Consider the following 13921-nt stretch of genomic DNA (forward strand, 5'->3'; position numbering starts at 1 on the left):
CTTGGACTGGGCTCCATGACTGCCCAGTTTTGGGGTTAACTATTTGCAAGCCTCTTACGTAAGGAGCTTCCCATGAAAGTCTACCCTCTCTCCTAATGCACCAAATCACATGTGGATGTATGCATACACAGTGCTCCATCTCTGGATTCTTTGTCTCTGTTCCAGTTTGTTAAAGATTTTTTTTTTAAGATTTTATTTATTTACTCATGAGAGACACAGAGAGGGGGTGAGAGACATAGGCTGAGGGAGAAGCAGGCTCTATGCATGGAGCCTAATGCAGAACTCAATCCCAGGACCCTGGGATCACGACCTGAGCCAATGATAGACACTCAACCACTGAGCCACCCAGGTGCCCCTGTTTAAGCTTTTTATAGTTTTATATTGTGCCTCTTCAAAGGAAGAGAAAAGGAGAAGAAAGCTATTATTTTTGAATGCCTACTATGGGCTGGTTATATCATCTCATTTAATATTGCAATCCTGTTAGACCATCATCATTATTGTCCCATATAACAGTAGAAAAAACACACGGTTCAGAGAAGTTAAGCAATTGGTCCAAGGACACACAATGAGCTTGTTCATTCAGTAATTATGGAGTGTTGGGGGCAGATCCAGGAATTGAACCCAGAACATTTTTATTTCGAAATCTTTATCCTGTTAACACAGGACGCTGCTACTTCTCTATCTTGAGGGTCAGACTCACAAGGGCATAATCCTTTCCATAGATCTCCCAACACCTATGAACTCACATTAACTGAAAACATCCCTCGCTCTGTAAAAGTATCAAACTGGAAATTCAACTAATGCCATCAGTGTTGATAGTTTTTGAGATCTGGGCTCTTTATCCAACTACCAAATCTCCCTCTCTGCTGAGTGGCCAGTCCCCCTTCAATACCTGGTGTTCTTCCTGTGTCCAGTTTTGTCAAGAATCATGAAACTATAGACCACAGAATTGCCAGGAGCCTCATGCTGTACTTAGTCCAATGCCTCATGCTCATAAAGAAGAACCTGAGGCCGGAAAGGGCAAGTGCCTGGCCCACAGCCACACAGTGATTTAATAGCAAACCTGAAAGTAGAGCCCTTGTTTGGCTGGTGGCCTTGGAAACAATATTCTGTTCATTTTTCCGAAAAGCCCCCAACTAGACCTGTAAAATATCTTGGCCTGTTGGTTTAAAGGATTTTCTTTTTCACTCTTTTCGCTAACTGAACTCCTGAAACAGATTGGACTGAACAACTGAGCAGTAGGGAGGCAAAGTAAACAGAATGGTCCTTGGTGCCCCCGGCATGTCTGTTGTCTGCAGCGACTCATCACTGCCTGCGAGGCTGACAGACACAGCTGCTCCTTCACGGGGTTCTCAGACTCCTCCTGGTGTGCGAAGAGACCCACAGTTGCAATGCCAGGACAGGAGAGCTTACACGTGCCTGTCCTGGGGATCCCCCACATGATCTTTGTATGCAAGTGTGCATGGGTGGAGGGGTACTGGGGTGAGGCCTCCTTGTGACAGCAGCACAGATTTAAAATCCAGATCAACAAATCTTCCCTGGCTCCAACTAAGCACCACACAGATTCTTGCAGGCCTGGTAGATCTCCACGCTCAAGGGGAAGGGACTCAGGACCTGTTACTTTTCAGAAGCTAGGTTCCAGTTGCAGCTCTAGCACTTACTTCACCTTTGCACCTTACATCCTAAGCTGTCACTTCACAGCTGTCATCTCAACTCTCTGAGGGTCTAGCTTCCCCAACTGTGAGATTAAGCTGCTAATGTCTGTGTTGTAGCATTGTTTAAAGTATCAGTTAGAAACTAAGGTTGCTCCAAGTGGAATATGTTTTTACAGAAGTATTTCATTTGGGTAACAATCTATTGAATTGCATTTTAATGCTAACATATACCACAAATAACAGACTCTTCCTTAGCATTTGCAGTGCCCTTGGGCAAATTAGGAAAAAAAAAAAAAAAAGCCCTGTTGGTTAGTTGTAGCCTCATGTGCAGGCTTGTCAAGTCAAAGTGCCATCCAGTGAAGGAAAAGTTGTTTCTACCTGCAGCTAGAACTTGTCCTCTGGCCCAGTGATGGTTTGGTGAGCACGAAGTAGGCCGGATTTCAGCCCATCTTCACCCTCTCATCTGGGTACCTTTGCATGGGGAATAAGTTGTAAAGCCATGTGCAGATGCCCTGTCCAAACATACTTACTCCATCTTAGCAGTCATCTACTTCACCTGTCATGCTTACTAATGTAACTCTCAAAGGCATTTGAATTTGAGTTGTTTTAGAGCCAGCACTGAGCATGGTGCCTGCAACACACACAGTAGGGTCTGCATGAATATTTTCGCGGAGAAGGAGGGGAGGGTTAAATAGGAAAACCTACTCAATGAATGCTTATTGCATGAATGAGTGAGCTTACAGCTTAGTTAGGAAAACAAGACATAAATCCCCGTGTGAAATGTTTAATAACAATAAAAATTTCAAATTATGGCAGAATACAACAGCTCAAGAGATGGTGCAAGTCAGCATAGGAGTGTCAAATTAATTGCCAGGCAATAATTTTTATAGGAGTTCAAAAGGGTGGGGGAGATCCATTTGTGGACTCAGAGTCAGAAAACCTGGATGGGCTCTTGTTTGTGCACTTACACAGCACGTTTATTCATTCATCAAATGTTTCCCAGGCCCATATTAGTGCCAGCCTGTCTGCTAGATTCTGCGGATGCATAGATGAACAGCACAGAACCCACAGCTTCAAGGAGCTCGCAGGCTAGTGGGGAATGACAGCCAGGCAAACAGACAATATAAATATGATCCACCTTTTCTCCTCCCCACTTTGCTCCCTCTTCCCTTATGTCTGCTAATAATAGGCTTTAAGGATGCTGTGCTATCTGTCTGCTGGCCCTTGGAGAGTGGACGTTTGGCACACGGACTGCACCCAGAGGTTCACAGTTGCAAGGGCAGGCCCACACCATCTTCAGAACTCTGTGGAGCTTCCACGGAGCCTTTCCTGCCAAGTCCATCCTCCTTGCAGTACTCTAATCACCCTGGCAACTGTGTACCCGTAGATTCTCTGGCAATAATGCCAGTGATGGTGAAGGGTATTCTCTTAAACCTCCATTAAAGAGGGAGAAAAATACACCTTCTCCAAAAGGTAGCACCTGGCTCTCAGTTCCCTCTTTTTTCAGGAAAGGGCCAAGCTGGAAGCGGACATCCTCTTTTCACAGACCCTGTAGCTGAGCTCTGTGGCCAAAGGCTCTGGAGAAGCATCAGTGGTATCATGGGAAGAGCACAGTCACTGGGGCAAGGAGTCTCAGAATTGACTCCTAGCCATGTTACCTTCAAACAGGGGAACTCAGACACATTGGCCTAATCTCCTTGGGTCTCTGTTTTTCTTTTTGTAAAATGGACATAATAGTACCTATCTTCAGGCTTGTTTTGAGAATTACATGAAAGTGGAATAATGAACATTAGTTGAATACAAAATGGAGGCCCCCATACCATTGCCCAGATCACTGAGCAAGTTACTAGCCAAAAGCGAACTAGAACCACTCTTGTCTTCTGACTCCCAATTTGGCAATATCCTCCTTCTCCCTTCCCCCGAGCCCTTTGTTCTGTGGAGTAATCACCTGCCAGTGATTGCCACTGGTTGTGAAGAAGATAAGTATGAGAAAGTATGGATAGCCCAAGGAAGACTTGCCTGCATTAGATTGAGAATGGCAGCCTACTAGAGATGGCTCAGTGCTTCTAGGCCAATATGAATTGCACACTATTCTCTGGCATAGGTGGAAATGCAGTATTCTAAGGAAATGACACTTGGTATTGAGCAGCAACACTACTAGATTACAGGAAGAGATGATCCTGCCATGCTGAGCCTTGGTTACAGAGCAGGGTCAGCAAATATGTACTAAATTCAGCCACCATCCACATCCACCCATGGTCTCCATCAGTCATCAACCCCAGTCTTCTTTTCTATTGATTCCTGATCGGGACTCCGAATCCTTCCATTTCCTATCAATCAACTAGTGTGGTCATTCATTCAATAAACATTGGCCAAGTACCTAAAATGTGCTAGGTACTGAAGATTAAGTCAGACGTCGCCTTGACTTATAAAGCTTATATCCTGTCATTCCAGATGCAATCTGGTTGCCATCCAGGTTTCTAACCCTCCTGTGCTCCATGCTTGGAATTAGTGCAGGATGATAGTACAGGCAAAGGTTTTGAAATTGGGGAAGCCAGTGTTTGAATTTGGCTCTGCCACCACAGTAGATGCCTAGTAATGTTGTGTCCAGTACTCTTTATCTGGGAATGGGGTCTTCCTGCTGTCGGGGAACTGCCTCTCCCCTGCTCCATGATGTTTGGCCACACGATTGAGTCTGCATCAGGCTTGGTCAGTCATAGTATGCCTTTACCTTTGGCCAGAATAGAGGTTAGGCATGTGATCCAATCCAGGACAAGATGAAAAAAAAATTGTAGGTTTGAAACTGGGAACTCTTTCTTGAGATAATACAAAACTAGGGCTCTCAGTAGCCATGTCCGCACCCTCTACCCTCCCCTTAGAAAGAAACTTTCTGTGGGGGCGGGGTGGGGGAGATGTAGGGAGGGCAAGCCACAGAGGAAAGCAAAGAAGAGGTGGGGTAGAGATGGAGAGGGAAATGGAGGTGGATCACAGACACAATAACAGCCTTGGAATCAATGAAGACTAGACTGGACTCCCCTGGACTGCCAAGTGACACCAGGCAATGAATTCCCTTTGCTTCAAGCTGGTGATCCTGACCTCTCAGACAGAGGCGGTAGATCCTGACCTCTCTCCTGGAGGAGAGAATAAGCATATTTTTGTAGAGAGGAAGCAGGATTCCTGAAGAACAACTCCAACTGTCTCTATACCAATAAACGTTTAAAAGGGAGACTGAACATACATCTTGTCATATGTTTTCCTTTGAGCGTACATCTGAAGTGAACGTGTTCAGGATGGTCCTCCCTTGTGGTATGTAAGTCCCCACAGGGCCTGGGATTTGTTGCTCCCATATTTTTCCTCCAGCTACTGACTGTAATATTCATCCTTTTATCTTTGTAGGGTGCATTGTGCTTTGAAAAACACTTCCATCTACATTATCTCATTTGATTCTCAGGGCATCTGTGAAAAAGGCAGGGTGGGGATTACTATTCTTGCCTGTCAGATTGAAAACGGAGGCTGAGGCCCTGGGATCTTGGAACCTAAAAAGAAATACAGACAGTGACCTCACAGGGGATGAATGGCACAGAGGTGGAAAGATCACTGGATCTGGAGCTGGGAGGCACAGGCATGAGACCTGGCTCTCTTACTTGCTAGCTGTCTGACTGTGGGCACATCACTCAGATCTTCCCAGGCTCAGTTTTTCGGTCAGATATATAGGGATGATATTTTCCTTCAAGGATTCTTGTGACTATCTCAGGAAATGATATAGAACAAAGGGTTAGCAAGGTATTCAGTGCCACTCACCTGTTTGGGGTTGATTTCTATGAGTGGTGGGCAGTGGTGTGCTGAATTCAGCTAGTCTAGGCTCACCAGAGCTGTGGGGCACCCCCACACAATAAATGACAGAGCAGGGACTCAAAGCTATGTCTCATATTCTGTCTGATATCCGTATGCCATATCAGAGATGCACCGTTATCACCTGTTCTTTCCTCGATCTCCAGCCCGGAATAGTGAGTGAGTCAGTCAGTTTCTAGACACTTGACACTTTGGATCCTTGTTTGGACTTCAGCATCCTAGTTTCCAAAGAAAACAGGCATGGAGAAAGATGGGGAGGAGTAAAGTACATGGAGCTGGGTGAATGAACTGACTATCTTGGAGACCTACAGTTCTGGGTCTCGGTTGGAGAAATGCTTGAGAGAACTAGAGGGTAGGCGACATCGTTAGTTGGAGCCACAGGAAGCATTTAGGCATGGAGAGGGAGAAAGGGTCCAAGCGCCCACTCCACTATGTCATCTAGCTGGGGTTCAGCTCGTTCATCTGTCAGAGGAGGCAATACCCAAACATTCCTGTTTCTGTGGGCATTGATGGGGAAAAGGATTCTGAAGTCCTCTGGAATCTATTACACTGCATGAATGCAAGAGCATTTGCATGTGTCTCGGCTGAGAACCTTTCCTCCTGTTGCTAAGAGAGAGAAGACTGTCTGTTTTCCTTTCCTGCCATCTCTGGCTCTACACGCCACCCCACCCCACCCCTTTCTTTCCCCTTCTATTTTTATACTTTGAGTGCTTCATAAGATGATGTCCTGCATGCTTTAAACTAGATGAGGGTATCAGGTAGGAAAAGAAAAAAAAAAGCACCTAAACAAAATGAAAATTGGTTTCCTGCTTGGCAAGATGACAGATGATGGGCTCAGGGGCTGACATTACCAATGCAAGCCTTTCTGCAGGTGTCAAGAGGAACTCTTTCTAGACTCAACAAGTTACCCCTGCCAGGCCCTGGGCAGGACAGTTCCAGGATTGGGAATGGCCAACCCTCCCTTCCCCCTGATGGAGCTAAGGTATTGGAGGAACACTCTGGAGGCCCCTGGAGGAGCACTCTGGAAGTTCTAGAAGTGGGGTAGATACAGTGAAGATGAAAATTAACACTTATTTAACACCTTAGGGGCCTGTATCCCCTTATTAAGTACAATAATTTAATAAGAATACATATGATTATTTATATTTTTCAGGCGAGGAAAGGGGTACTCAGAGTGGTGGGAGAAACTCACATTCAAGCTCCCAGGATACCTCCAAGTGGCCCTTCCCCCTAACTAACCTGGTGGAAGAGGAGAGGTCACTGTGGTTGTGCTGGCCAGGGAATGGAAGGGGACTTAGGAGCCTCTGATTGGTTCCCCTGCTTCTACCTTCCAGTCCATTCTCTGCATAACAGAGAAAACAGCCCAGGTGAGCATTTACAAATGCAAATTGTACTATCTCCAATGCCAGAACAATCACATTCCTTTGAACTCCAGACTTCTGAGTTGAATTACCTTATGGACTTCCTCCCATAAGACCAGCCTCTCTCTCTCTGACCTCCCCCACTTTATCTCGTACCACTAATGACCGTTCCTGCTGTATTCCAGCCATAGTTAGTTTTCTTCCTCAAATGCATTCATTCACTCGTGCCTCAGGGCCGGCCTTTGCACTTGCTGTTCTGTCTTTAATGCTTTCCCCTTCAGATCTTTTATGCCTGGCCCCTTATCATAGAGGTCTCAGGTCAGTTGCTGTCTTCTCAGTCCTTTCCCAACTGCCAGCCTTATGTCCCATCCTGGTCATTTCCTATCACATGCCACCATCTGACATTAAGTCATTGTCATTTACATTGTCGTGGTTGTTATTACTATCTGCCAGCGTCTTGCTAATTTACTGGTTTATTTTCTGTGTCCTTGTGCTAGAGACGACAAATTTCAAGAGAGTAAGGATTGCTTGCCTATCTTTTGGAAAGTCCTACCCCCACTCCATAAAATAGAGATTGTCACATAAGTAAGCACACAATAAATACTTTTGAATAGGCGAGTTGTTACTGATACGTTATTATCCCAGGAGAGGTGGACCTGTGCTGGATGAAGGAAGAAAGCTATCTATCACCCAACATGTGTCAAGCTCTGTGCTTGTCTCATTTGATTCTCCGAACAACGCTGAGACGTAATCTGATTCCCATTTTGCAGGTGAAGAACTGGAGGCGCCATCATTTAGCAGTTTGCTTATGGTCACACAGCTGCGACTGGACCCCTTGTCTGACTGCTCCTGAGCCTGCATTCTAGATCTTGGAAGGAGCCGAATGTGTCTCGGGGACACGGAGAAGTCATCTGCTCCTGCAAAGCCTCGTGTGAGAAGACGAAAGCGAGGAAGAGGCGGTGGAAAGGCACGTGCTGGCCAGGACACCAGCAGCAGCTAGGAGGGCGCTCCCTCTAAGAAATTGTCATCGCATGGCCTCAAGTCCAGACCTCCCTGGGCCTCAAGTCACAGCCAATCCCGGAAGGTGCGCCCTGCAGAATGGGGGCAAGGTGTAGGCCTCGCTGAACTCGGGGAGGGGAGGGAGCGCGCCAGCGGGCACTGAGGTCCTTCTCCCCTCGGCGGAGCTCTCATCCTGGTCAGGTCGGCTTGGACGCTGCTGCGGGCTCCCGCGTTCTGCGCTAGGTGGCGAAATGCTGTGGGGCTCCCCTATTCGGGGGAATGCGGTAGTGATGTATAAGGTATGAAAGATGTGGCCTGCAGAGAGCCGGCACTATCTCTACTGCTGCTGCTGCTACTGCTGCTGCCGCCGCTGCCGCCGCTGCCGCTCCTGCTGCCGGCAGAGCTGCTGGGAGTGAGCTGAGCATCCCGCGTGCGGGGCTCCCAGCTCCGCGGCAGCTCCCGAGCCCCGGCCACCCCCGCAGCCGCCCTCCACGGCCCCGCCAGCCCCAGGGAACAAAAGCGGAACTCTGTCGCCCGCTCCTGCAGCCAGAGGATGAGTCGAGAGGGCTGAGCGCAGAGTGTGGTCCTCAGCGGCTGGGCTGGAAGGTAGGATAGGAAGGTGTTGCGCTCGCCCGCCTGGCGCGGGAGGCTCCGCGTGGGCGCGCCGGGGTGGGGACGGCCGCGTGGACCAGCGTGTCAGCGTGTCCCGCGGGGGCTGCCCGGCCTGGCCCGGCCCGGCCCGGCCAGGGGTGGTCCTGCACGCCGCGCCCGCGCCCGCGCCGCCTGCGCACCAGCACCCCCGGGAGGGCGCCGCGCTCCCGCAGCCGCGAGGGGGGCCCCCTGGGTGGGAACTGGAGGCAGCGACGGGAAAGTCTGGAGCCCGAAGCCGGGCAGGGCGGCTGCCGAGGGGCCGCCCGGGCACTTGGAGGCGTGCGACTCGCTGCGAAAAGCGAAAAGCGGGCGGGCGGGCGGCGGCCGCAGTGTGCGCAAAGTTTTGGGTGGCGCGCAAAGACGCAGGCGAGGGCCGCCGCGCAAGTTGTGGCTGCAACCGAGGGCGACCTCCCGGGGGGCCCCCACCCCCACCCCCACCCCGCGAGGACTCGCGGACCCCGGGACAAGTGCTTCTTGCTCCCCTCCCCACGCTAGCCTAGGCTGGGCTGATGCGCAGCCACGTAACCCTTCCCAGCCCAGGGGAGACAACTTCATCCTCTTAGAGGTGGCTGGACCCAGGCCGGCTGGGCAGCGTCGGGGGTTCCTGGCTCTGTCCTTTTTGTGGTCTTGCGCATTTCCCCACTCGTTCTGGGTTTCTGGGATTTTCTGTCCACCACCGCGTCCAGAAACCAGAGGGGGTGGCTGCGGGTCTAGGCTGCGGGTCTAACCCCCCCCCGCCCCTCGCCCCGCCGCCCGTCTGTAATTTTTACCCCTCGCACCACCTGGACACATGTTTTCTCTCTCCCCGCTCAGTTGGGCTCTTTGATGCTGCCTTGAAAAATGAGATGATTAATCAATTAGGTTAGTGGCCAATTAGGCATAACCTTGTAGCAAAATAATTATGCCCGGCTCTCTGGGCTTTTTCACTGGTGATGAGATGGGAATCCAGCCCAGGTGGAGGGGCTGTTCCGAAGAGATATGGCTGATCAGGAAATTTCTGGGAATTTAAGATTTTTTTTTTTTTAAATCCAAATGTACGGTGGCGGTAGAGGTTGTGGGGGATTCAGTAGGGCTGTGAGTGTGGGCATCAATTTACCCCACACCGAGGAAATTAACCCTCTGCGGCACAGTCTAGGTGGACTTTGCAGGCAGCATGTTTCCAACAGCTCAGAAAAGGTGTGTCCCCTGCTTGCCAGCCCCATCCCCCTCGTCTCTGAGGGGCTCTCGCCTGGAAATCGCCTCACAGTGGCTTTGCTGCTGTTTTGGGAGGCTGAGTTCCGATGAATGCATTTTAGTTTCATGTCCGAGGAATCGCGTTGTTGCAGAAGGAGGTTCTCGTGCTGTGCCTTCTGAGGATGCACATTTCCCCTGCTCTTGCTACATAAAACGGTTATTAAATGGGTGCAAATGCAAGGCAATCTGTTTCCAGGGCTGGGAAGTTCTGCTGCTAAGCGGGGCTTCCTTTTTCTTTTTTGGAATGACTGGCGGGGTTTGGCACTGCAGTATTACAATACAGCCATATTAAAAAGGTCTTCAGAGCTTAGAGCCCTCCACCACTGCAGCCCCATCTTCAACAGACTTCCCTTTCTCAAATCCTTCTTGCTAGCAGCATACAGGGGATTTCTAATGTGTACCATGTGCATTTTAATCCCTTTCCATCTCTATTTTAAGCTTATCCTATCTGTTTATGCATCTGGACCTTATATAGTGGATTCCTTTTCAGAAGACAAACACCTAGAGCTGTTCCCAGGGCAGAGGGATTTTTGCAACAGGTCCTAGGTCTGGGTTTTCTAATAATGAGTCCCCGTGGCATTTAGCGAGCCGGGGCCCTAGTCTCTCCACCAGTGACCTGACCACATTGGACTGGGTGGTCACTGACATCCCCTGCAGTGCTGACATGAGCTGGTTCTGAATTTTATGGTTTTTCTTCCTTTCTGAGCTGATCAAGAGAGTAGCTGAGCAGTGCAATGTGACAAGCGGCAGTGCCACCTCACTCCCAGTGGAAAAAGCTGGCTGGGGCTTATGAGCAAATAGGAATTGCCCAGCTGGAAGACTGCCTAGAGATACTGGTGTTCAGGAACAACTGGGAGCCATAGGCTCCACCCGCCTTCCTCAGAATGAAGGGCCACTGTTCTGCACACTCTCTTTTCCGAGATTCATTTTTTTTTTTCTTGAAGCTGGACTCAATCATTCACCTTCCTGTGATCCTATTTGTTGCTCAGACTCCTGTGCTAGCAAAGGCCTTTCCCCTCTTCTAAAATTGAAGCGATTTTATAGAGTGGGAAGGGAGATGGGGGGAGAAGGGAGGACGAGAGGAAAGAGTGAAAGAGGATGAGATGGGGAGAGTGAAAAGAGAGGCCAAGAGACAGAGATAGCATTGGGCTTTGAATATAGGCAGGCAGTGGGAAAGAGGCAGGAGAGGTAGCGAATGAAGGAAGAAGAGGAGGAAGGAACATAGGCAGGGGAGGACACACAGAGAGGAGGGATTATAGTTCACAGAAGGGGAGAGAAAATCTAGAGGAAAACCCTTATCTGCAAAAGACTCATTCCAGATACACTTGCTTGGAACTCAGCTTTGACGTAATCAGATAATTGCTTATGACATAAACATTGCACCACAGAAAGCTGCCAGCTCCAGTTTTTGCTTTTTCCTTGACTGGGGGCTGCAGTTGTTGGTATGGAGTTGGAGCTGGCAAGGGATTCATTTGCTTAGCAGATTTGCTTTGCATAGCCTCCAGAGCAGATTCTTGTTTGGGTCAGATCAGGGTCCTACTCCCTTTGGGCAGGCTGGGTGTTCAAACAGCTTCGGAGGGGAGGTATTCCTTTGTTTTTAGATCTTTTTTTCACAGAATGGACAACTTTTTTAAGAGTGTATTTTTCATTTATTTAAAGTTGGAGGAAAAAAAGAAAAATGATAGTATAGTAAACACTTTTACCTGCCATTTAAACTAAGAGTGTTAGGAAAGTAATTCCAATTAATTTTCTCCCCTTCAGCCCCCTTTTCCCCATTCCAGATCATTCTTGGAGCCTCTGACTCATCTCCTGGCCTCCAGTATGGGCCCTCCACAGAGCTGTGACTTGATCTTTCTAAAACATAGCTTTGATCATATTATTCCCCAGATCAAAAAACATAAAGGTTTCCCTGTTGCCTAAAGCATAATATTCAAATATCTGACCGTAGACTTCAGAGCCTTTCAGAGCTTGGCCTTCTGATTCCCTCCTATACACACACACACACACACTCTCTCTCTCTCTCTCTCTAACACACAGTGTCATACACATCACAACCCTCTCACACATACACACCCTTATACAGCACCACCGCGCATGTACATGTACGCACTCTACACTCACACACACACTACAAACATGCCTTTCACACCTTTGTGAGCACAACGTCTTTTCCTTGTCTGGAGAACACATTCCTGTTCTACCTTATGAACCCTACTCATTAGGAGGGTCACTTGAAGGTTCTGTGTCTTTCAATTCCCTGGAAATGGAATAACAATATTAGCTGCCATGATTCTTAATACAGTGATGGGAATACGAACATTGGGGTCCTCTTAGCTACGAGCCCCATTTACGGAGTGAGGAGCATCTTGTAAAAGAGCAAAGGGAATGTGTCTCAGGTTGAAATCAACTTCAGTTGGGGTTGTGTGTAACACTGGTTGGTTTGGGCAAGGTCATGACCATCGCTTGGTGACATTTAGACTCTGTCTTTGCTGGTGGGAGTGCAGGCATCCCGTATCATTAACAGTTGCTCAACTTACAGCCTATGAAACAGCCCTATCGTGGAGGACAGAAGACCTCGTGACACTAGAAAACCTTTTAATTTATCTAGCAAAGCCCATGAAGTTTCTATCTCAGAAGGGCAGAATTAAACAAGAAGGAATACCAAATAAAGAGTTCATTTGTATTCATAGGATTTAATAAATAAAAACGATTTTTTTTTTCTGAAATGAACTCCAAGCCATAGGTCTTGAGACTTTTTGTTTAATTAACATGCAGAATATGACTTCTTGTTTCAAAATGATCATTTTTTTTTTTTGGAAGCTTGAGCTCAGATCTTTAGTGACATTTTTCCTCCAAGCAAATATTTACAGCCGAGCTGGAAACTGACAGGAAGGAGGGTTTAAAATGAAAATGTTACCAAACTGAAGTTTACATCTGAGTGAAACACATGGTGTCACCATGGACAGAGTCCTAAGGACTCAAAATATTTGTCAATCTGTAGAACTTGAAGAAACCAAGCTGTTTCCTTTGTTAATGTGAACTCTAAAAATTACGTTTTTGCTTATGCATGATGGTGGTTGTTTCTACTTCTTATCTGTTTGATTTAACTATGGTCACGGAATTCCAGCCGTGGGTGTTGTCTTTATCTTCTGTTCCAGATGAGGCAGGTTGTCTGAGAGCTAGTGCCAAGGCTCGTTTCTCTGTCTAGTGTTGGTACTTATGCAGTTCTTCCTGCCTGGAACACCTTTCTTTTTCAAATCTCTTCCAAATCCACTAGTCTTTTATTTATTTTATTTTATTTATTTTATTTTATTTTATTTTATTTTATTTTATTTTATTTTATTTTTTTCCCACTAGTCTTTTAAAGCTGAGAGTGGGCACCAAGTCCCGCATGAAGTTTTCTTAGTTAGCTCTACTAAATATTGATCACACTGACAGTGGTAGGTTTTAAAAATCACTTTATTAATTTTTCAGGTTATATGAATAATACAAGTTAACAATAATAAAAAATGTGGAAGTATAGAAAAATATAAGGAGTTAGTAAAAATCATTTGAAATTCTCATTGTAATTAGATGAATGTCCTTTCATTTATGTCCTTAGACCTATATACTAGCATTTATGGATGGATATGGTTTTATATACTCTGCCTTATTATGAAGGCTGTTTGCTTTTTGTCCTGGGCATCTATTTTTTAATAACGTTTTTGTTTGCTTATTTTGTGTCCTTTTCCTCACAAACTAATCTAATAGCCTAGATATCTTTTATATTTTCTCTATGTTCTCATAATATTTACATGTATGTGTTTACACACAGTATATACATACATAAAGATTTTTGTCATTCATTTAAAAGATGAGATCATATATATATTCCTTGGCATACTGTATTTCTCACTTAAAACACTATGGGAAACTAACTCTTCTGCCTCTTGCCCCCAGCAGCCCTCTCTCAGTCAATTGGTATAGATATATTACTATTTTCAATGGCTTTGTAAGTTTCAGTGGTATGAATACACCACAGATTTTTCAACCATTTCCCTACCAATGAGCATTTACTTTGGTTCCACTAATTTTTATGCACAATGCTGAAATAAGCATCTCTGTCGTGTTATGCTAGATGTTGGCAAATTGAACTCCAATAAAAATAAATAAATAAATAAATAAATAAAT

General features: G+C 46.8%; 1 protein-coding gene across 1 annotated transcript in view; it reads left to right on the plus strand.

The window, feature by feature from the left end:
- The first annotated feature begins 7647 nt into the window (after positions 1 to 7647).
- DAB1 (DAB adaptor protein 1) overlaps positions 7648 to 13921 on the plus strand; it is a 1117693-nt gene continuing 1111419 nt past the window's right edge. The window contains exon 1 of the mRNA XM_049110389.1: positions 7648 to 8473. The gene's annotated coding sequence lies outside the window, so the exon portion shown is untranslated. The remainder of the gene's footprint in view (positions 8474 to 13921) is intronic.

Source organism: Canis lupus, chromosome 5 (genome assembly GCF_003254725.2).
Source record: "Canis lupus dingo isolate Sandy chromosome 5, ASM325472v2, whole genome shotgun sequence".
Lineage (NCBI taxonomy): Eukaryota > Metazoa > Chordata > Mammalia > Carnivora > Canidae > Canis > Canis lupus.